The sequence below is a fragment of the Pipistrellus hanaki genome (assembly GCF_964339955.1).
Source record: "Pipistrellus hanaki genome assembly, chromosome: 10".
Taxonomy (NCBI): Eukaryota; Metazoa; Chordata; class Mammalia; order Chiroptera; family Vespertilionidae; genus Pipistrellus; species Pipistrellus hanaki.
Window position 1 is genome coordinate 59,713,837 of NC_140512.1, and position 23,213 is coordinate 59,737,049.

The following is a 23,213-nucleotide window of genomic DNA, read 5'->3' on the forward strand; positions in this document are numbered from 1 at the left end:
TTTCATGATTATACAGGAGCTAGATTTTCTTGCTTGTAGAATGAGGAGTGAAGCAAAGTAATATTTTTCCCCCTATATTATCTAATCTCTACATATTAGATAATATAGAGAAAAAAGTATTGCTTTTGTAGCATTTGTTTTTGTTTGTTTCTGATATTTTAAACTATGTTTTAACATTTCAATTGCTGTTATATATTGAACAGATGTCTTAAATTATTTGAGTATGGTGTTCATAGAAACCTAAAAAGAATTAGTTTTAAAAATCATTATTTTTTTGCTTTTCCCAAACCTGGTAAAGTGCTTTCTTTACCTGTTTTTTTTTCCCCTCCCAGAGTAATGTTCTTGATTTCATTTTTTGAGGTCGATATGTTGCCTCATATCTATATTAAATTCACTGGAGCAAGGCCCTGAGTGCATTTGTCAACTGTCTAATTTGTTGATAACCAAGTTAACAAGTAACATTTGTTATTAATTATATCAATAAAAACATCCTAATCTTATAACTCAGGTTTGAGCTTGATAGAGTAGGAAGTTTGAGGGATGAATATTCACAAGCAATTAATGGACTGCTCTTTAGAAAAAAAAAATACTAGAAATCATTTTTAATAGCCTCTTTGCATCTTAACCAGACTTCAGTCAAATCAAACCATCTCAGGCTAGAAAAATGTAATCAGTTCCTCAAAATTAAATTTAATGACCTTGTCTCTGCAGAAAGTCAAGTAATATACTCTCATGAAAGAAAACATCCACATACAATGCATGTTATTAAAAAGGTGTCCTATTTTCTTGTTTGGGTTCTGCCTGTGTTTTTATTACTGCATATCAAAGTAACTGTCTTGCCAACGTGGAAATGATATCCTATCTGAACACGGCTTGGATGAAAATGATGAGGAAAGGACGAGAGAGACCTATCAGCTACATTATTATGCCTAAGTAATAGAAAAGCACCGAGCTACCAGAATCTTTATCTTAATGTTTACATGACTCATAAAAAACAAGTAAAAATTAAAATAGGATAGATTACTTATTCTTATTACTTATTACTTATTACTTATTCTTCTTTTAAAAATAAGGCATTCAAAAAATCATATAGAATCTTAGATTTTGTTATCTCCTCTTGGTACAAGAGTCAGGCACCCCAGATTTTGAAAGAAATGTAAAGGAGAGAAAAAGAGAGGGAGGCAGGGAAGATGGGCAGGGGAGTCAAGAGATTATACCCTCCTTTGCCATAACAAGAAATGGTGTCAATGTTCATTGAAAACACCTTGCCAAAGGCTACTAGACACTTTGCATGTTTTATAGTGTTTAATCCTTTCATTATTAGGTATTACCTTCAACATGGTGCTAAAGAAACAGAGGCTTACAGTGTTACAAGATACTTGTCCAAGACCACAACCTACCGGTGGTGAACCACCTTTTCATTGTGTCACGTAACACACGTGGTATCTAACTTTTGGTAAGGAAAACTCATTCCAATTTTACTAAAATGAAATGTAAGTGTATCATCATTAGTTTTTAAACTAATAAAAAGTTTATTAGGTTTCAAACATAATGCAGATGAAGGAGATGGAGATTACAGTTCCTTAGTAGATACATGTTTGGTGTGTTTTTGTGTAGAATTATTTTTTTGAGGGAGCAAGTCTTGGTATTATTTAGAAAATGGTTATCAGCTAGAAGCTGTAGACACTTTTCATCCGACCTGGTTGAAATGATTATCTTCTCTCTCTTTTCCTTCTCTTTTGGGCCATGGATCAGAGAAAGTGTAGGTTACAAGCAGTGTCATAAAGGCCGCTGTTTTAAGCAAAGCCTCTACTGCCCAAAGCAGAAGGTCTCCAGTGCGACGGGCTGAGCCCAGCTCAGAGGATGATGCTGTAGTCCAGAGGTCCTAAGAAAAGGAGATGCACCGCATGGTCTGTTTGGTGCCACATGGGCCCTGAATGTTGGCCCTATTTTTTCTTTTTTTGAAAAAAAAAAAAAAATTGAGATATAACGCATATACCACAAATTTACTTTTTAAAAATTTTTGAATGTTGTTTAGTATATTCACAAATTTGTGCAACTGTCATAATTATTGAATTCTAGAACATTTTCATCATTCCAAAAAGAAACTCCATTACTCATTAGCAATCACACCTCAATCCCCCATCCCTTTAGTCCCTTTCAACCAGGATTCTATTTTCTGTCTCTACAAATTTGCCTATTCAGCTATATTTTATGAATAATTAAGAAGCCGCACACTTGCTATTTCCTGTTACTGTTATTTGTATTCCCACTGGGCTCTGAGCAGTCAGTCCAGTAGGTTGTTTCTCAGGATGTTTAGTGAGGAACCCAGTAATTTCCTCGAATCCCATCCTATGTATCCAGCCTCAGTACCAACACAAGCACCACATTTTTCCTTGGGGTTTGTAAGCTTTCCTTGGACTCCCTGCACTGTAGACATATTTGTACAGCAAAGAAAGCCATCAACAAAATGAAAAGACAAGTCAGTGAATGGGAAAACATATTCGCCAATACATCAGATAAGGGGTTAATATCCAAAGTTTATAAAGAACTTACACAATTCAACACCTAAAACATAAATAATCCAATTAAACAATGGACAAAGGATCTGAATAGACACTTCTCAAAGAGAACATACAAATGGTAAATAGACATATGAGAAGATGCTCAACATCACTAATCACCAGAGAGATGCAAATCAAAACCACAATGAGATATCACCTCCCACCTGTCAGAATGACTATCATCAATAAGTCAACAAACAAGTGTTGGTGAGGATGGAGAACAGAGAACACTTGTGCACTGTTGGTAGAAATGCAGATTGATGCAAACACTGTGAAAGGGAGTATGGAATTACCTGAAAAAATTTAAAAATGGAACTGTATTATGACCCAGCAAATCCACTTCTGGTAATTTATCTGAAGAAACCTGAAACACTAATGTGAAATAGTATATGCACCCTTGTATTCATTGCAGCATTATTTACAATAGCCAAGATTTAGAAGCAGCCCAAGTGTTCATCAGTAGATGAGTGGATAAAGAAGTTATGGTACATTTACACAATAATATACTACTTGGTTAAAAAAAAAAAAGAAGGAAATCTTTTTGTAACAGCATAGATGGACCTGGAGAACATTATGCTAAGTGAAGTAAGCCACTCAGAGAAAGATAAATACCATATGATTTCACTCATATGTGGAATTTAATGAACAGAACTCAACTAACAAGAAAAACATAGACAGATTCATAGATAGGGAGCAGGCAAATAACTTGGGTAGGGGATTTTGGGGTGAATGGGTAGAGGGATTGAGCAAAAAAGTAAAGAAAAGAAAGAGCTCATAGATATAGAAAATGTTGTGGTGAATGCGGAGGGGGGAAGGGGCCATGGCTGGAGGTGGAAGAGGGTTTAAGGAAGATATAGGGTGATGGAAAAATAAAATAAAGAAAAAATAATTAAAAACAAGAAAAACATTGGGAACTCAATTAAATTTGAATCTTAACTAGAAACATCTAGCCTCTGTATCCTCACAAATACTATTTATTAGGCTCATTACTTCAACCTGGTTTTTCCTTTTTTTTTTTTTCTTGAATCCCATCTCTCCAAACATCATTGTGTGCATTTAATATCTCTAAAAGACCTTTGAATCCCTTTAAATCAGTTTCCCACGCCAGAAACCCAAGAATCATTTTAGATCATCTTTCTTCTGCCTCCTCTTCTACACCAATAATTCATTACCAAATTCTATCGATTTTGACCACCCACTGCAGTCTCTTCCCTCTTCTCTTCTTCATCTGCAGATCCCATGCCACTGTTAGAGTTCTGTCAAGATGGAGTCATTATGATAACTGGACTGCAGCCACTTCTTTTCAGGTCGCCCTGCTGCCCATCTTGTCCCCTTTACAATGTTCCCAAGTGGTGTTCTAATAATCAAAATCTATTTATATCCCACACCTTATATTAAAATTCTTGAAAATCTCTCCACAGTTTTGAGGATGAAGTTTGGAATTGAGTCTGCACTTGCCCAATTTCCCACTGCATCCACATTGAATGGCATTGTGTGGTGTGCCAGCACAACCAAGGGTTTGGTGAGCCTGAGGGAGGGCCAGTGAAGGATGAAGAAAAGACAGACAGAGAGAATAACATGGGTCTAGGTGAATCTTCTGTGCCTGGCTGAGACCACAGAACATATCCAGAGCCTTTATTTTATAGCCAGAGGTAAACAAGGTAGTGGTCACCATAGTTACAATGTTCTTGTGAGTTTCACTTGTTTTGGCAGCACTTGCTGCACCTCCCACAGCCCATTAGCTACCCAGATAGGATCTAGGAAGTGTCATAAGGTCAAGCTTAATTATGCTTAGAGGACTGTGCCCTCTAAACTGGGATTTGCCAACAGGTCAGTCCAAGGCTTTAACCCTATAACCACTACCTACAGCACTGAATGGCTTGTCTGCTCCTCAATGTGTTGTTCAGTTTCAGGTTCACTGTTCCTGCACAAACATTTGAATTGTCTAGAAGGTTCTACTTTATTCTTCTATTAACCCCTGTGTTCTATCTTCCCTTTATGGGCAGGGACTATCTAATTTGTTCATCTCTACACTGAATGCTCTGTTAATTACTCTGCTGAAACCACCCAATTTCCTCACTTTCCCATGATATCCTCCTGGTTTCCTCCTGGTTCTCAGTGTCTCCAGCTATATTGTAAATGTATTGAAAGCACAGATTAATAACCCGTAGCACCTAGTTAATGTTTGTTGAATGGGAGAAAGTAAAAGAAAGAAAAAAAGCAGCAGAACCTAAATGCTGCTTGTCTCCATATGCAGCATTAACTCATAAAGGGTCAGCACTGTTCCCTTAAAGCCTACCCATGTCAGAAAGCATCAGTGAATGAGACAAGTCTTAGACCGTTGTTTGGAAGATTTGGGGAGGACAAAAAGGAAAGGTTTTAGAACACAAGACACTTAGTGAATGTTATAAATGTTCCTATTTGATCTTTCCCCCCACTGCTCTGTTCCAAGAAGAGATAGCAATTCTTAATGTATATACATTTAACAACACAGTATCAAACAGCATGAGGCAAAAACTGACAGAACAGCAAAGAAAAATAGGTTGACCCACTATCATAGTGCAACCAAACAATGAAATGGAGGTTTGGCTGCCTGCTGCCCTGAAAACCAAACTTGTGAAGCAGGTGATGTGCAAAAAGACAAATCTCATCTCCCTCTCTCTCAAAGATCCTCTCTCTTCCTGCTCAAGCCTGCACTTCTTAAAGGAATAGGGAGGGGAGGGAATTTTTTCTATCCAATTACCTTACTAGCTCTTGGTGCCCCCAGGCTCCCATCCATTCATCTTTCTAGATTTTGGCATGCCAGGGTCCTGTCCACTCATCTTTCTATCTTTTGGTGCTCTCAGGGGCCTATCTATTCATCTTTCCAGTTTTTGGCATGCTGGGGTCCTTGCTATTCATCTTTCTATTTTTTGGTGTACTCAGGCCCTATCCATTCATCTTTCTAACACTTGGCAGCACACTCAGTGTAAAAGCCTCCACAGCTGCCATCTTATTTTTTAACTATTTAATATATTTTTATTGAGTTCACTGAGGAAGGAAGAGGGAGAGACAGAAACATCAGTGATGAGAGAGAATTATTGATAGGGCTGCCTCCTGCACACTCCACGCTGGGGATGGAGCCTGTGCATGTGCACTGACCAGGAATCGAACTGTGACCTCCTGGTTCATAGGTTGAATAAATCTCAAGAACACCAGGGAAAGAGCAGGGAGAAAGGACTACTTCAATAAAATAATGAAAATGTGTGTTAAATATTATATATGGAAACTTGAACCCCCATCTCAATGCTCCTTGCTTTATGAGCATCAAAAGCCAGGCATATGCCCTCCCCTTTGTCCCGATAAATATTACAGAATTCTTCTCTGGAGAAACTGAAGGTTCCAAAGAAAAGACTTGTGGTTCTGTCCTGGCAGGAAAGCATATTCACTCTAGATGATTCCAATGAAGAGAAATTAATGAAGAAAATGCAGTCTGTAAGTGAACAAATAAAGGATGATGAGTCACATGGCAACTAGCAATAGCAGGAAGCCATTATGCTAGTGTGTGTAGCTAGACATTAATAAAGGAAGGGAGCAAAGGGAAACAGACATCAAGCACAATAAACTGGGGAGCTGAGCCGGACAACAAGCCTGCTTCATTAGAAAGCTACAGCTTCACACACTCCCCAGGGGCCTGCTGCAGCTCTGCCCTTGGGGCCTCATCCCCTAAGTGGGCAGGAAGGGTCATTACTGGTCATTACTGAGGGAAGAGTAAAAACAGCAGAAGAAATTATCTGCTGGACACAAGTCCAATGAAAGTCAGGAAAGCACAGGGGGAAGTTTTACTTTGAGGCATGGCTATGCAGTAGGAGCCAGAATGTCAACCATAAAGGCCTGTCTGCCCAACCAGTTGGGGGGGGGGGGGGTGGAATTGGATTGGATATGGCACCCAGAACCTGGAAGATCTAAAACATGGATTGGTTAGGGGAAGGGCCCAACACCAGACAGTGAAACATTGTGAAATTGATTGGTTAGTTTGAAAGGTCCTTCCCAAGATATAGATAATATAATCCAAGTTTAACAAAGCTCTCTCTCTCTCTTTCTCTCTCTCTCTCTCTCTCTCTCTCTCTCTCTCTCTCTCTCAGTAACACATGCCTGCCCTGTGTGCTTGCATGTTCTCTCCATAGCAGCCATGCCACCAGGGCAGCCATGCGGACAGCAGCTGTGCAGACTCTAAGCATGAGCCGGGGTAGGGCAATGCAGTGTCAGTTGGATCTCCACCGGGAACACAGACTGAGCTAGCCGGATGGGGCCTGAACTGGACTGATCCAATGGCACAATACTTTTGAAGACTGGCTTGCTGAAGAGCTTCTACAGTAAATCTCACCACTGCATCTTATCCTTCCACACGTGGGTCCCTGGAATGCTTTCTTTGTGACTCATGGAAGGCCCCATTTCCACTTGCAACAATGACATCCCCAGGACAATGGAGGAAAATAGAGGTTAGTGAGAAGTATGACAGTGGAACAAACACTCACAGCAGAAACTGAAGTGTAGAAAGCTATAGGTACTACTATAGAGTCCATGCTGAAGTAGGGGTTGAATTGCGGTGTGGGGGGCAATCCCTTGACCTTTGTCCCATTCTGTTCATCAATATCCTCACAGTGCCTGCTCGCTTGAGTTCAGCTATTTAGGGATCCCATGTGTGTAGTTACCAGGGTCAGCCTCCTCAAACACAGAGTAGAACAGAGAAGAATGAAGAAGAGACATGATGGGGGTTAGTGCATAAACAGAATCTCTAACAAAAATACTGACATTCAGAAGTTCTCTAATGAAACCTGTGTTCCTAGGGCCATATCTTTTTAAAAAAATATATTTTATTGATTTTAGAGAAGAAGGAAGAGGGAGAGAGAGTTAGAAACATCAACGGTGAGAGAGAATCATTGATTGGCTTCTTCCTGCACGCCCACCCCCTACTGGGGACCAGCCCCTCAACCCAGGCATGCGCCCTTGGCCAGAATTGAACCCGGGACCCTTCAGTCTGCAGGCTGATGCTCTATCCACTGAGCCAAATCAGCTAGGGCCCTTCTGCCACATCGTAAGTATGGATAGACAGTGGCAGATTACCCATTTGAAAAAGTTTCCAACTTAAAAGGCAGTTAAAATACAAACCAACCAAATAATCAAAAACTAAGAACTCCAAAGTACAAAAAGACAAAAGACAGGGGAGGTTTCACATAATATGTTTAATCAATGAAAGGATTATAAAGTCAAGGAAATCTTTGAGGAAGTAAAGCAAAAAGGTAAGTTAAAAAAAAAAATTAGTGATAAATCCATGAGACCCAACATCCCACTCATGAGTTCCCCAAAGAGAGATCAGAGAAAAATTCAAATAGTTGATAAAATAACATCTGCACTGCTTCAGAACATGTGATTTCAAAGTTAAAGGGGTCACTGGAAGTTCAGTACAATGAATACAATTTCAAATCACCAGGAATTTTTAAAAAGCCATTAGAGACAAAATGAATTTATATTCAAGCAATTGAGGACAAAGTATCATTATTCTTCCCAACAGCAGAAGATAGTGGAAATATATCTTAAAAATTATGAGGCAAAAATGGTCTTTAACTTAGAATTCTATTCCCATCCTAATGATTTGTCAAGAGTGGAACTGGAAAATACATTTTCAAACACCTGAATTCTCAAAAATTTATTTTGTGTGCCATATTTTGGGTGTTGATAAAGAATACATGCTACTGTATCGATGTATTCTACTAAATGAGTGTCTCAGTTAGGGAAGAGGGGGAAAGGGACCCCCTAGAAAGCAACTAGTTTGGATTGAAGGAGAAGAGAGAGTTCCAAGATGGATGTGTCTAGAAAAAAGAAGGATCTGATTATTTGATGTGCTAGGTGCTTAGGTGGAGTGCCTAAAATGGCTTTAGCATCCCTCCAGCTTAACTATATAACTTTAGTTAGACTTCTTCCTGACCTCCCTTTTCTTGTGGCATAGACTTTGGAAAACAAAAGGGCACTCTTTCTCTGCCCTTTTGAGATGTAAATTTTCTCCCAATCTCTTTCCAGTCTTACTACCCAGGAACATCTTTCTCTAGGATCTGGGAGCCAACTCTTTGAAATATCATCATTATGGAAGAGAGGGCCTAGTCTCCTCAGAAGGATAGGAGACTAACTTTCAGTAAATGCCATTTAGCAAACACATGTTGCTTCATCATGTTGACCAGCAGTCCTTTCCCAATAACTCACCAGGATGCTAATAATTCCACCACTATTTGTTGCAGAGAAAGTGAGTTCAACCTATCTTTCTATTACATAGTCGTTTTTTTGTTGTTGTTGTTGTTAATGTTCACCTGAAGATTTTTTTCCACTGATCTTTTTCAAAACAATATATTTTTATTTATTTCAGAGAGGAAGGGAGAGGTTGTGAGGGATAGAAACATCAATGATGAGAGAGGATCATTGATTGACTGCCTCCTGCATGCCCCCTACAACCCAGGCATGTGCCATTGACTGAAATTGAACCAGAGACCCTTCAATCCACAGGCCAACAATAATGGAAGACTGTAAAGTTCAGACCCAACAGAAGAAAAGTCACCCGAGCTTCCACGACCGCTTTGCCCGAGCTTCCACGACTGCTTCGCCCGAGCTTCCACGATCGCTGCCGATGTATTGCATCCTTCCGCGCAGGCACTGCAGGCAGTCGTTAGTCACTGCGCTTAACTTAAGCACGTATCGCGGCAATCATTCTTCATTACGAATTAAATCACGCACGTATCACGGCAGTCGTCCTTTTAAGTTAAACTCAATATTTTTTTTTATCATGGCTTCTAAAAAAAGCAGGAAGGTGATTTCTGTTGAAATGAAACAGGAAATAATTAGAAGGAGTGAATGTGGGGTAAAACAGTGTGACCTCGTCAAAGAGTTTGGCCTCAGCAAGACCACCATTTTCACCATTTTGACAAATAAGGTTGCAATCAAATCAGCCAAAGTAGCCAAAAGAGTATCAAAACTATTTCATGAAAAACATAGGTCTTCAATCCACGAGGAAATGGAGAGGCTATTAGCGATTTGGATTAAGGACAGGCAGGTGAAAGGTGACGTAACAACCCAAGATATTATCTGTCACAAAGCCAAGAGAATTTATGAAGATCTAAAGAAAAATGTCCCTGGAAGTAGCAGCAATCAAGATAATGAAGAAGAATTCAAAGCCAGCAGGGGGTGGTTTTTTAGATTTAAGAAAAGGTGTGGAATCCACAGCGTTACTATGCATGGTGAGGCTGGCAGTGCTGACAAGAAAGAAGCAGAAAAGTTCTCTATTAACTTTCAAAAATGTATTAAGGATGAAGTATACTGCCCACAACAAGTGTTCAATGCCGATGAAACGGGTCTTTTCTGGAAAAGAATGCCGAGCAGAACCTTCATTACAAAAGAGGAGAAGAAATTGCCAGGACACAAAGCCATGAAGGACAGACTTACCCTTATGTTTTTGTCTAATGCCAGCGGAGACCTCAAGATCAAACCTCTATTGGTTTATCACTCTGAAAATCCAAGTGAGTTATTGGGAAAGGACTGCTGGTCAACATGATGAAGCAACATGTGTTTGCTAAATGGCATTTACTGAAAGTTAGTCTCCTATCCTTCTGAGGAGACTAGGCCCTCTCTTCCATAATGATGATATTTCAAAGAGTTGGAATTAGAGGTAGAGGAAGAGGATGTAGAGGAGCTTATTGAGGAACACGAAGAAGAGCTGACAACTGAAGAGCTCCAAGCACTTCTGGTCCAGCAACAGGACAATGCTCAAAGGGAAGCGTCATCTGATAACGAGGAGCAACAATCAAACAATCAACCAATCCCAACTGCTGACATCAAGAACATCCTGGTCAAATGGAAAGTAGTTCAGGAGTTTACCAATGCCCACTATCCGGATTCAGCTGAAGCAAACAGGATCAACGATCTTTACTCCGATACTCTTGTCCATTATTTCCGGCAGATGTTGGAGAAAAGAGAAAAACAAACGACTTTGGACAGGTTTTTCATGAAACCATCGGCCAAAAAGCAGAAAATGGATGAAGATGTGCAAGATTCGGTAGACTCTACTTAGTCTGTCTTAAAATTAAAAAAATGTGTGTTTTTTTTTAAAAAAATTATGTTTTTAGATGTATCTAAATAAAAATAATAACAAAAAATTTATCTTTTTTTATGTCATCTTAGCATATTTTATGCTACAGAACGAATTATTTTTTTTAACATGTATTGTTATGGGAAAACGCGTTTCACATAACGAACTTTTCGCATAACAAACTTGCTCCTGGAACGAATTAAGTTCGTTGTGTGAGGCACCACTGTATATATATTTCAGATTCTAAGCACAATTCATATTCACTATCTTATGCTGTCACTCTAAATATATGTTTTCTAGCCAATATTGTTATTAGGACCCATTAACTCACTGTTATAGGTTAGATGTTAGAACATACTAGTAAATAGATATGTTTAAAAAATGTGTGTGGTTGTGACAGGGACAAAGAGATTGGACTAGCAGCATTAGAAAGGAGGGGGCAGAAGCAGAGGAGACCTCATCAGGGAGTCTTGAACAGCTGGGAGGCAGGGTAGGGGAAGGGGAATCAGAGGGCTGAGATGGGGGCCACTAGATGAGGAAGAACAGAGGTGTCAGAAATGTGAGACATGATGTACCTGAAGACAAACTTCTCATGTCTATGATTCATTTCAGGTGTGCCCTGGCCATCTATTGTTTTCAACCATATGGGAATAGACAGGCAAAATAATATTCCTTTTTTTATTTTATTACAGTTTTATTGATTTTAGAGAAGGAAGGGAGAGGGAGAGAGAGATAGAAACATCAATGATGAGAGAGAATCATTGATTGGCTGCCTCTTTGTATGCCCCACACTGGGGATTGAGCCCACAACCTGGGCATGTGTCCTTGACCAGAATTGAACCTGGGACCCTTCAGTCCACAGGCCAATGCTCTATCCACTGAGTCAAACCAGCTAGAGCAGACAAAGCAATATTCTTGAAAGGAAGAACCACTGGAACAGGAGGGTCAAATTTTTAACCTGGTGTGATTAGCATGCATTCAATTCTTTCTGAGGAGAAATGGAAAGTGGAGTTAAGTAGACAGGTTCTTAAAGCAGAAGAGCCGGGGCCTGGACAGAGTGGATGTTGCTATGAGAACAGCCCAGACGTGGAAACGGAGCTATCTCTGTGGCCACTCTGCCTGAGACCTGCTTCTGTTTCCACTTTTTGGTTGTTTTTGTTCAAACAAAATGGTGTAAGCACAGTGCGTATTTGTAAATAAACAGACTGTGATTCTAGATTTTTTCTGTGTGTGACCTGCTTTCATCTCAGATTTATCACTCTCTTAGAAGAGAACATGGACTTGAATTTAGAAAAATGTGGGCCCTTAGAGAACCTATAAGATAATTTTTCACTGTGTTTGTTGCATATTCAACCTGATGCTAAACCTCAGCATGACAGAATACTGTACAATTGAGAACTATTTTTGGATTTTGTAATGTTTTGCTTTTAATAGTTAAAGGGGTTTCTAAAATGAGAATAAGCACATCCTTTTTAATGCCTCCTTTGAGAAGATTTTCAGTGATTTTGAATGTAATCATGTTTTTTGAGTACTTAAGATACTTGGTTTTGGGTAGCTTTTGAAGATATTAAAACAGGCAATTCATAGTTAGTGGTTAGGGAGAGACAAGAAGAGCACTGGATAGGGGGAGGGCTGGGCTAGACCTTCATACTTCCCAGACAAAGATGTTCTTTCTCCTCCTCCCCCTCCTCCTCCTCCTCCTCCTCCTCCTCCTCCTCCTCCTCCTCCTCCTCCTCCTTCTTCTTCTTCTTCTTCTTCTTCTTCTTCTTCTTCTTCTTCTTCTTCTTTCTCTCTTTCTTTCTCTCTCTCTCTCTCTCTCTCTCTCTCTCTCTCTCTCTCTCTCTCTCTCTCTCTCTCTCATTGCTGAGTGATTCAAGTAGACTTTGGACCTGATGACCTTATACCTGTGGTAGGCTCTCCAGCATGTTAGAACTGCAAGGGACCATAGAAATCAATTAGTCCAATTCCTTCCTACAGATGAGAAAACAAAGACCCAAAAGAAACATAGCTACTGGTTCAATACTATACAATCTGTAGAAATGTCAGGTCTTCCTATACTTGGTGAACTATTTTATCCACTATGAACATTACCCAAAAGATCTTCGTTTGTACTTAGAAGTACAAACAGTGGCCAGGTGTCCTTCAGGTTCCCCATCACCAGAGGCCGGCTCAGCCCTATAATGCCACCTCCTACCACCTGGCTCACTGATGTCTGAAAGTCATTGTTCTTGTGCTGTTTACACTCCTTCCTCCACTCACCCACCGAAGCCTTCACAATCAGTACATTATTTCACAGGTACCAACTGACTAATCTGATAAACTAATAATCCATCTGCTAATAGGAGAAGATGAAAGACCCAAATAGGAAAAGGTCCCCCTGACACATTACCACTTGGCGAAACTTCTGAGCTGGCTGCTCATGTCTTCTTCCCCCGATATTCTCTTTGAAGTGCTGCCACATTAGGTCTGACCCTAAGAAAACCTTTCTTTACTTCTGGAAGTTTCAGGCTTTACCCAGAGAGTTCAGGTTTCCTTCCTTTGGCCTCAATCCCAGTTTGGGCACCACCCTTACTTTTCCTTTCTTAGGGGATTTTAGTTATGAAATAGTTGAGTGAATGAATGTCTTTGTTTCTGGGCATGCAGAACACAAACACGATTGCTTTCCATACCTCTATGCTTCCTCTCAAGTCTGCCACTATGGTGTTCCTTACCCCTGAGGTGAGGATTTTGTTTTGACATACTTATTCAACTATAAACAGGTCTCAGTATGTTTACTGTGTCTCAGTCAAAGGTGAGTGGCCCTCAGATCCTGAAAAATAGTGCAAGAGGTCACAGTATACTAAGGGAAGAGACAGCTGCATGCATGACCAAGTGTACAGTGCCGGAGGAAAACCTTCTCTTACTGAATTTTATGAGGCACAATGATCACCCATTGGTTAAGAATGTGGACTCTGGGACAAGAGAATCCTGGGTTTAAATGCCAGCTGAGTTCATTACTAACTATGCAACTTCGAGGAAATCACTTAAACTCTCCAGAGCCTCTGTTTCCTCATCTATAAAATGGGGACTAAAAATAGGGCACATTTCAGGGTTGCAGAAAATAACTAAATGCATATGATGTTAGAAGAATTGTGTGTATGCGATATCAGGCTACCATAAATACAATTTCAAGTTTAAGGAAGCATTTGCTATGTTCATCTCATTGCTTCTCCCTTTGCGTCAGTTTCACAAATATAAATCGACCAACTAACTACTTAAGTTCTGTGGTGGACTCTGGCGATGTTAAGATAAATAAGGCAAAGTCTGTGGTATTAAGGGGTTCATGTTCTTACCAAGGAAAACAGCACTTTTGTGCCTCTCTTAATTGACTTTAACTCTCTAGATCACATGTGTCAAACACACGGCCCGCGGGCCAAATCCAGCCCTCCAGGCCTTGCTATGTGGCCCGCACCGCGCTGTCATCACTGCACTCCGCTGTCAGTTTATGACATTGTCAGTTTATGACTGTTCAGTAAACCATTCGGCCCGCGATTTAGTCTGGATTTTAGATTTTGGCCCCTTCTCTGATTGAGTTCGACACCCCTACTCTAGATCATTATCAACTCTCCGAGCCTTGTAGACAAGGAGAATGAAGAGTCAAATGGATCATGGAACCTTCCTTCCATGAAAGTGATCCGCACATCCCATATGAGCAGAAGGGCCCTGTTTCTATTTATGCAACTTCGCCTCTAAATAATTTCTATACATGTTCCTGCCTCTTGCTGTAATCTCTGAGGTAGACAGTTTAAAAAATTGATTTCTCTAAGCCCTAATGTTCAATGTGTCTAGAAGCACATTCTCCCAGACAGAGATAATTAACTTGATTTTCATTTTCACATGACTGCCCTGTGACCAGTCGCATTTCTAGAGTACAGATAATTGCCATTTTCCTTTCAAAGGGCAAGGTATTAGGCACTCAGCTATGCTTTGCCTTCAACAGCACTTCCCTTATCACCAGAATCAACACCCTGATGGCTAAGAAAAAGTCTCTTAGTTTTGCCTGCCCCTTGGATTAAACGGAACACGAGTTGGCAAAGAATTTTTGGCAGAACCTGCTACTAAGGTGACAGGTTGGCTTTCCCTGAATTTTGCAGAGAGAGACTCTTAAGCAGCACAGAGGGAAAAGGAGTGTAGATTTTAGTCTTATGATTCAAGGATCTCAAACCTAGAGCCATTTACTAAGACTTACCGGAGTGAAATTATAGTAAGAGTCTATGAAACTTCTCAGGCACTGAGTGTGCTCTTCCCTGTAACAGAGACAGGAATAACAGCCAGAAGGCTATGCAGGTGCTTATAATGAATCCAGTCTCTGACACACAGTAGACACTCAATACAATAAATGGTTTTTATTATTACTTTGTTTTCTTACATTACAGTGGGTTCTTACTCTAATGGACTGCATCGTGTGTGTGTGTGTGTGTGTGTGTGTGTGTGTGTGTGTGTGTGTGTGTGTTTTAATTTAATATAAAAGGGATCCATATAGTATTAAATTCCAGCCAGGAACCTCTTTTCCCAATCAATGGTGAAATATGTATCAGAAGCCACAGAGGGATAAAAACAACCCTTCAGCTCAAAATTTTTAGGTTATATAATTGTTAGTCAAATATTTTTTTTCAGTTTGTTTGGATAAAAATTTCAAGGTGCCTTGAAGCAAAAAGCGTAGAAATCTAAGCCGATTTGTAGAAAGCATAGCAGTCATGGTTCTCATTCTAAACGATTAATACAAGCTCTGTGAACAGTATGGGAAGGTGGAGGACACGTCTATGATTCTCGCCATTGTCACCTGGAAAGGCTTGGAGGAAAGTGGCATTAACACAAGCGACAGAAGAAAAATGAGGAGGGGGAAAACCGAGGCCACGAGGTTAGCCAAAGCAAACCTTCCAATCTCAGGACAAGGAAGATATTTTTTTTGAGAAGTAGCAGAGGAAAGAGTCTGTGAAGATGGAAAGATTCTAAAAGACCAATCAGAGCTGAGAGTAAAGGGACCGAATGCTCATTGTCTGTGGCTGGAGGGTAGGGCTTTGTGCAATGCAGTGAACGCGTTCACAGCAGTTGTTCTACTGTTGCTGCCCGTGGGTCACAAGTGAAGTACGACTTGACGTGAACCGCAGTGTGGGACTAGTCAGATTTCTTTGATGATTTATTCCCAGCTTTGCTACATCCCTTGGCACGCGAGAAACCGCTCTCCCAGCACCATACATTTTCTAAAAGTTTCATTTCATTTTAGGGAGAAAATTAAGCATCCATTCCAATAGCAATAAGAGAGAATAAATCCCATTTGAAGCACATATTTCTTGCTGTGAGCTTATAAATACAATTTTTATTAGCTTGCTTCTCTTTTTCTGGTGAATTAATTTTGAGTTGCGGCTTTAAGATATTCAGAGTAGGCTCAGATCTGTAAAAAGAGAAGCAAAACAGATTATGCTCCAGAGATAGTTTATTTTTCTTAAGATTGTTCATATTTGTAATGTCATGGCTAATGCCCATCAATGTTTAGCAGGTTAGTGTGGCGGCACTGACAATTCTGTGCTTAGGCTAATTGTTTAGAGGGCCTGATAGCATTGTCCTTAGGCCCCTGGCAGAGGAAACTTTTATTTCCAAGCATCTGCTCGCCACTTAATTCATAATTATCATTCCGGATAGAGCCAGTGTTGGTGGCAGTAGTTCTAAATTACCACCTTGGACAAGCATCTAAACGATGAAACCTCATTTATGACTGACATCTCTGCTGAAAAGATGATTTCTGGTGTTGTTTACATCTCTCATCTGTGATGGGGAAGGCACAAACCAGAATAATTTTGGTAAAACAACTAAGAGAATACATTTTTCTATTGTATTTTCTTTTTGTTTGTTTCCTTCTCTATTTGGGGTGAATTTTAGTCTGGATGCCTGGAGGCTATTTTTCTCTTTTCTTCTTGTCAGTGGCATGGGTAGTTGCACAAAATGCACTATGTATGATTGGATTATTCTGCATTTTATCAGGGATTACAATATTGCATAAATGTTTTTCCCATAAGCAGATACTTAAACTCCTGAGAATTGTGTAGTGCTAGCAATACAACTTCCATCGCATTTTGAAGTTTAAAACTTCAATCTTTCTATCTTCTGTTGGCACTAAAAGTTCAATGCTCTGATTGAACCTGTGAATTAGGCAACTGTTTTTACTTGAAGGGTTTAGAGGGTTTGGATAATGAACACCAAATGCAATTATTCTGACTGATGGAAAGTTACCTTGGACACTGACGGGAAGGCCAGTCTTACAAAGTGGTCCTCATGGTGATCACTGCTGGCAAGGTCATGGTCTCTAATGATGCTGTCACGGCAGGGCATTTGCTGGAGCCAGGATCCAGGCCAAGGTCGATCTCTCCCAACAGCATGCAACTGTGTCGGGCACAGGAAGATGGAGGCAGAGATTAGAGTGATGCATACACAAGCTAAGGAAATAGGAATTTCATCTAGTGTGATATAATATTGGCTACTCTTTTATGTAACACCTCTTTCTGGTTAAGATTTTGGTTCTGAGAACCATTTTCCTCTCCATTCTGCGTGAGAAATATACACAGGTATTGTTGGGATGCTTGTAACTTGGACTCAGGACTGTCAGTTTGGAGGTGGGGCATGCTAGGACTAGATATTAAACTCCAGAATGAAGGGTTATTTTCCTCTCCAGGTGTTTTTAGACATAATGTACGTACACTTATATACTCACTAATAAGAATGTTTAAACTCTCTATCCAATAATTTGTAGTTTTCCTTCTATTTAGTAAAAAGAACTTTAGGTACATTTTTCATTAAAATTCATTACCCCTCTCATCCCCTTTTTCCTACTGGGTTTTAAGTTGAAAAGCCAACCAGTTTCCTGTTTTTATAGGTTTGTATTGGAAGAAAGTATACAGTGCTCCTATTTCAGCTCTATTTTGAGGTGTTTTTTTGTTTGTTTGTTTTTTGTTCGTTTTTTTCTAAAAAAAAAAAAAAAAGCATTTAAAAAAAAATGTTACTCTCTGGGGTAAATAATTTACTAGCTAGGCAAAAGAGCAAGGCAATTGCTCATATTAAATATCAGAACATTCGAAGTTCTAGTGTGCTTCTGAAGTTTAGCTCTTAGAACTTTCAATAGTAGCATATTCTATTTAAATACCTGGAGCCTGAAAGAAGCAATCCCGTGTAAGCTCATGCATTTCTATTGCTAGGATTTAGAGAGTAATGTGCTTTGGAAGCCATGTTAGAAATGCATGTGTAAATGCTGTAGATAAGTATTCAAATTTTTGAGGTGTGCTCATTAAAAATTCTTATTTTTACAATAGTTACATGACTAGGTACCCCTATACATATGTCAGTTTACATACACATTCCCACACACAACAATTTTTCAGAGGTTTCCTCCCCATCATTATACATGACACACATAAAACATTTTAAATAAAATTTACCAAATAGCGAGATTAACTTCTGTCTAACCAGATAACAAACCAACAGCTCTCACATAGAGGAAGACTACAACTACAGGAGAAACTCATCTAAATCTAGACTGAGATACAGATTATGAATTTATTGCCAAGATACTCTTATAAAGGTCATCATTACTAACCATGTTAAGTTTTGCCACTTCCTCACCAGAAGTCATAAAAGCTTTCATCCAGGGTTGATCAAATTTGAAAAGAGCAATTATTGGAATAATCAGATCAATTTTCAGTAGAATATTATACTACATAATGGCAATATTTACAGGGACAATCATACTTCTTAGTATGGCTTTTGGTTGTGCTTGGGAATAAATGTCTTCAAAGTTTAAGAAGAGAAAGGAACATGCGTTAACATTCTCAAATATAAAAGTATGAAAAGGTGCAAGGAAGCCACAATGTAAGTTAGAGAAAGTTACTCCTTGAGAGAGCATGAAAAAAATAGGAGGTCAGCTAACGTACTTGGCATCACGAGAAACCAATGAAGTCTATGAAGTATGTCTTTATGTTCTTGACTACAACTCCTGGCCATGAATTCTTAAGCTTCCTTCATCAGATGTCCACAGCCCCTTTCTGCCAATCTTTTTACAGTCCTTTTCTAACTGGAAAGTACCTACTTTGTTCTGTCATCCCCTCAGATGTTCTTCAATGCATAACTTGCTAGTTTCTCTGTGCTAACAATAAAAGCAATGTGTAAGTACCAAACACTTGCAGGCTACTAAGTGCATAAAAACTACAACAACACTTGGGCTTTCTTCCAAGCATTATGTTTAATGGTAACAGCATTCCCATTGGTTCCTCCAAGAGAGGGTCTTTCTGGACAGATTAAGAGCCTCAAATTTTGGGAGTTTGTTTGGACTATGAGAACACAAAGAAATAAGACGGCTTTATAGGTCCCCCAACCACCAGCTTTTGTTTCTAGATTAGACTGGATTTTAAAAAATAGGATCCGTAGGCAGGTCAAAGAGGTCACAGATTAAAGGAGATTTTTCCATCCTTCAAATTGATCCTTAATTTCTTATTTGATGTTTTCACAATGAAATACTATTTCTTCATTCTCTCTGAGAACATACTGATCTAAAATACATAGCCTATTCAATTTGACTTCTAAGAGTAACGCCATACACACCCACATCCAAATGAAGGCAATTTAAGGGCTAATAAGAGAGAAGCTTTGAAAATTCAGGATGGCCAAACAAACTTACTTTCTTTTTCAATTTGGCTGGAAGAAAGCCAGCTGAGAGAGTTGAAAATGTATGTAAAAAATCATTAAAATTTGCCAAATTGTTGTATTTAAAATTTGGAATCTAACAATTTTAGAGATTATGTGCTTGATTCATGCTTTTACTCCAATTCAATAATGATATTATCACGATAGCTCTTCTATTAAAGAACATTAATTCTTTTCATTAAATGTATTAATGAATATATGCAGTCACTGCCAAAGTTAACTAAAAAAATTCTCTTTTTTTTGGCTATACAGGGACTGTTCTTATTAAATAACCATTAATTCAGCTCTAAAGATGCTGATATGGTACTAACCAGTTTGGCTCAGGAGATAGAGTGTCAGCCTGGGACTCAAGGGTCACAGGTTTGATTCTGGTCAAGGGCATGTATCTTGGTTGTGGGCACATTCCCCAGTAGGGGGTGTGCAGGAGGCAGCTGATCTATGATTCTCTCTCATCGATGTTTCTAACTATCTCTCCCTCTTCTTTCCTCTCTGTAAAAAAATCAATAAAATATATTTAAAAAATAATGATGGTGATATGAATAACTGGAGGATAATGTCTTCTTCTTAGTTTCTTTGACTTCATTTTCATTATTCCACTATGCCTCTCAGTAAAACTTGCCCAAGAAACATGAATACAATACAGGTCCTCTTTGAGAAAGCAATTACCTCAATTCTGATAGTCTTCGTCTTCTACTGGGCAGATGAATGTGAAATTTGCACGTGGATTATGGCAACAGAGAGGAATTGACAGGACTACTCCAACCATGAAGACAGATGAGAAGCAATTCCGAGATGGAAGTCATTGACAACGCCTTGCCATAATAGCAGTCAACAGCTGGGTATTACTGCAGGCTGCTCAGGACTACACCAGAGAGGGTTGGACCTGCATTACCACCATTTGCCCACCATCCAGAACTGAAATATCATTGCTGACATGTACACATAAGGAACTGTTTGACATTGAAATTGGGTCTCAAAAGAACTGGTGGCCCAGAAAGAAACTCACTACAGACTGATTCATATGCCTTTCAGCATAACGATTATTGCTTGTCTCATTTTTGATTCTTATAAGTATATTTCCAGTAGGACATGATCTCACTCATCTAGGGGAAATGGTGAAAAACATAGATTGATGAACAAGAACAGACCCAGAGATAAGGAGCCATGGGTCAGACTGTTGGACCTCAAAGGGAGGGTGGGGATAGCAGGGAGAGATCAACTAAAGGACTTAAGTGCATACATATGAGCCTAACCAGTAATCAAGGACAATATGGGGGTGGGGGCATGAGTGGGGGTGGGTGGAGGATTGGAATGAGGGGTTGAGAACAAATATGTGATACCTTAATCAATAAAGAAATTAAAAAAACAAAAACAAAATTTGCACGTCTCTTTAAAACTTTGTCTTTGACCAGTGAAAAATGTTTGTGAATAAAACCTTTAATTTATTTTATTTCCAGACTGAGACAAATAAAGATCCATTTTTGTTTGTTTGGATTCCATTTTTAGTTAGTTCCTTTTAATTTTTCTTGTTATAGATTTTGGTTTAACTAAGAATCTGTGGTGGATGTTCTAGTGTGCTGTCCAGGTTCCCCTTCCAGGAGTGAGGCTTTAGAGATGTATCATTGGTGACTCAATTGAGTTGTTTGCCAAAGAAAGCCACTCCATTCAAGATCATACCCTTCTCCTGAGGTCAGCCTGCATCAAATGAGTGGTTGACTTATCCAGGTAGAGGCATAATGATTTGAACCCCTTGCCTAAAGGCAAAACAACTCTGAGGACACCATCCCTGCTCCAGAATAGTACTCATGTATGGGGAAGCATGGGACTTGGTTAGAAAGTCTGTAAGGAGAATTCTCCAAAAGGTCAGGGCCTCTAGGGGGACCTTGACAAAGGCAGCAGTTCCTGCCTTAACTTTTCCAAACAAGTCTGAGTCCCCAGGTGTTTTACTGGAATCTATATTTGGTCTTTAGACATGACCTTGTAGAAGCATGTGCTTTCTCAAGGACACTTACCCTGCTGACAGTATATAGAGGTTAATTTTAGTTCAAGCTGTTGCTACAATAAAAGCCTAGGGAAGTAGGCAAATGGGGCTGTTTGGTTCCTATAGCCAAGCAGTCCCTTAGCTCTCTCTTTCACAGAAACATGTGTCAGAGTAATTCATTCATCCATTGTTCAGGGTCTCATGGTCAGTCCTGGCACTCATGTGATCAGGTGAGTATTTGTTGTGACTTCATCCAGTTTAAATCTACCTTTTGCCCAATCCTTCTTATACTCACCTAAAAACTTTCCAAGAAACCTTCCTGCATGCAAATGTCTGTTTCATGGAGAACTGACTGAAAACAACACCTTCATATAGTACACAGTAACATGAAGTTTGAGAATCTCCATTATCTTTGACACCCTACTCCAGTATCTAAAAGAGAAAGTTTTGGGTGTGGAATACAGAGGGTTATAATAGGCAACAAGCATAAAAGTCTTTTTTTTTCCCAAGGAGGACATTATAGCTTCAGAATTCAAGAATTATCAGTGAACACAAATCTTCCCATGAAATAACCTATCTCTTGCAAGCAACAAAGTATTATAAAGAGTCCTACACAAGAAGACACTTACTGTTCCTTTCTCCAAATGTTAGATAGGACAAGGTCTAAGGTCTGGGCAGATCTAAATGTTATTTCTTGCTAAATATTAAAATGGAGCATAGTATTTTGTAAACTAATGTAAACAGGATAAGCTGATAGGAACTCAACCAGAAGAAAGTAGCCAGCTGCAAAGAAGAAATCAACATGCAACTGATCAAACAGAGTATATAAGCAATCTGTGGCTTCCTTCGAGGAGACAGAGCTTTGGATAGAAATCCCCTGTTCAAGCTAAGCAGGAGAGAAGAAGGTTGGTAAAGTGGCAATATGTGAGGGCAATATTTGGGGGATAAGAAAGGCAATTTGGGGATCCTTTAGTGACGTTATATAGGCAGCTACTCAGCTTGACTCTGTGGATAATAAATTGTTAGCAAGCATAGTTAATCACTGCCCATAGAATTTTGTTTTTGTCTGATCTGCCTACCATAGCTGCTCTATTCTTTGAGACCCTCTACTGTATTTTTATCCAATTCTGTTGTTTTAAAATGCTGATGAGGATTGATGTACTTTCAGTGATGCTACTGTAAATCTATGAATATCAACCCACCAGGCCATGATTGTTGATATGGGTAAGGAATGTTAACTGTGTTCCTGTGCTTGGATGAAGACAGGACTTGCTTAAGGAAGCTAGGAATCTGAAAAAAAGAAGTGCAAAGGATTCTTGGTGTTATTTTTTTTTTTAAGAAAAAGGAGATATGACATAAAATAATACTTCTAGGCCTAGTGAAGGAAAATAAGAAAGTTTTTTTTTTTGTGTGTGTGTGTGTGTTTTTTGTAAGTTATAGTATTGAAACACATAATAAAATAAGAGGGAAAACAAGAAATTCAGTTTGAGAATTGAATAGTTGGACCCAACAGAGCTATTGTTCTGTCAGTGTTGACTTTACAAATTCCTTTTTTTGGGTGCTTATAAAATTCAGTTAGACCTGAAATAAAATACACTAGATTCTAGCCAGCAAGCAATTTCAGAAAAATTGAATAATATTCCTCCAATCATTTTTAACTTTAGGCCTTGCAAATTGCTCTGCTGCCAAACAACCCTGAATGTGTCCAACCTCATTTGACCTGGAATTGAAGTTGATTTCCTTCAGACACATTTTGGGGATCTATAAGTGTGATAAAATGCCCTTCACAGGTCCATCAATTTGGATAACTGTACACAGTAAGCTT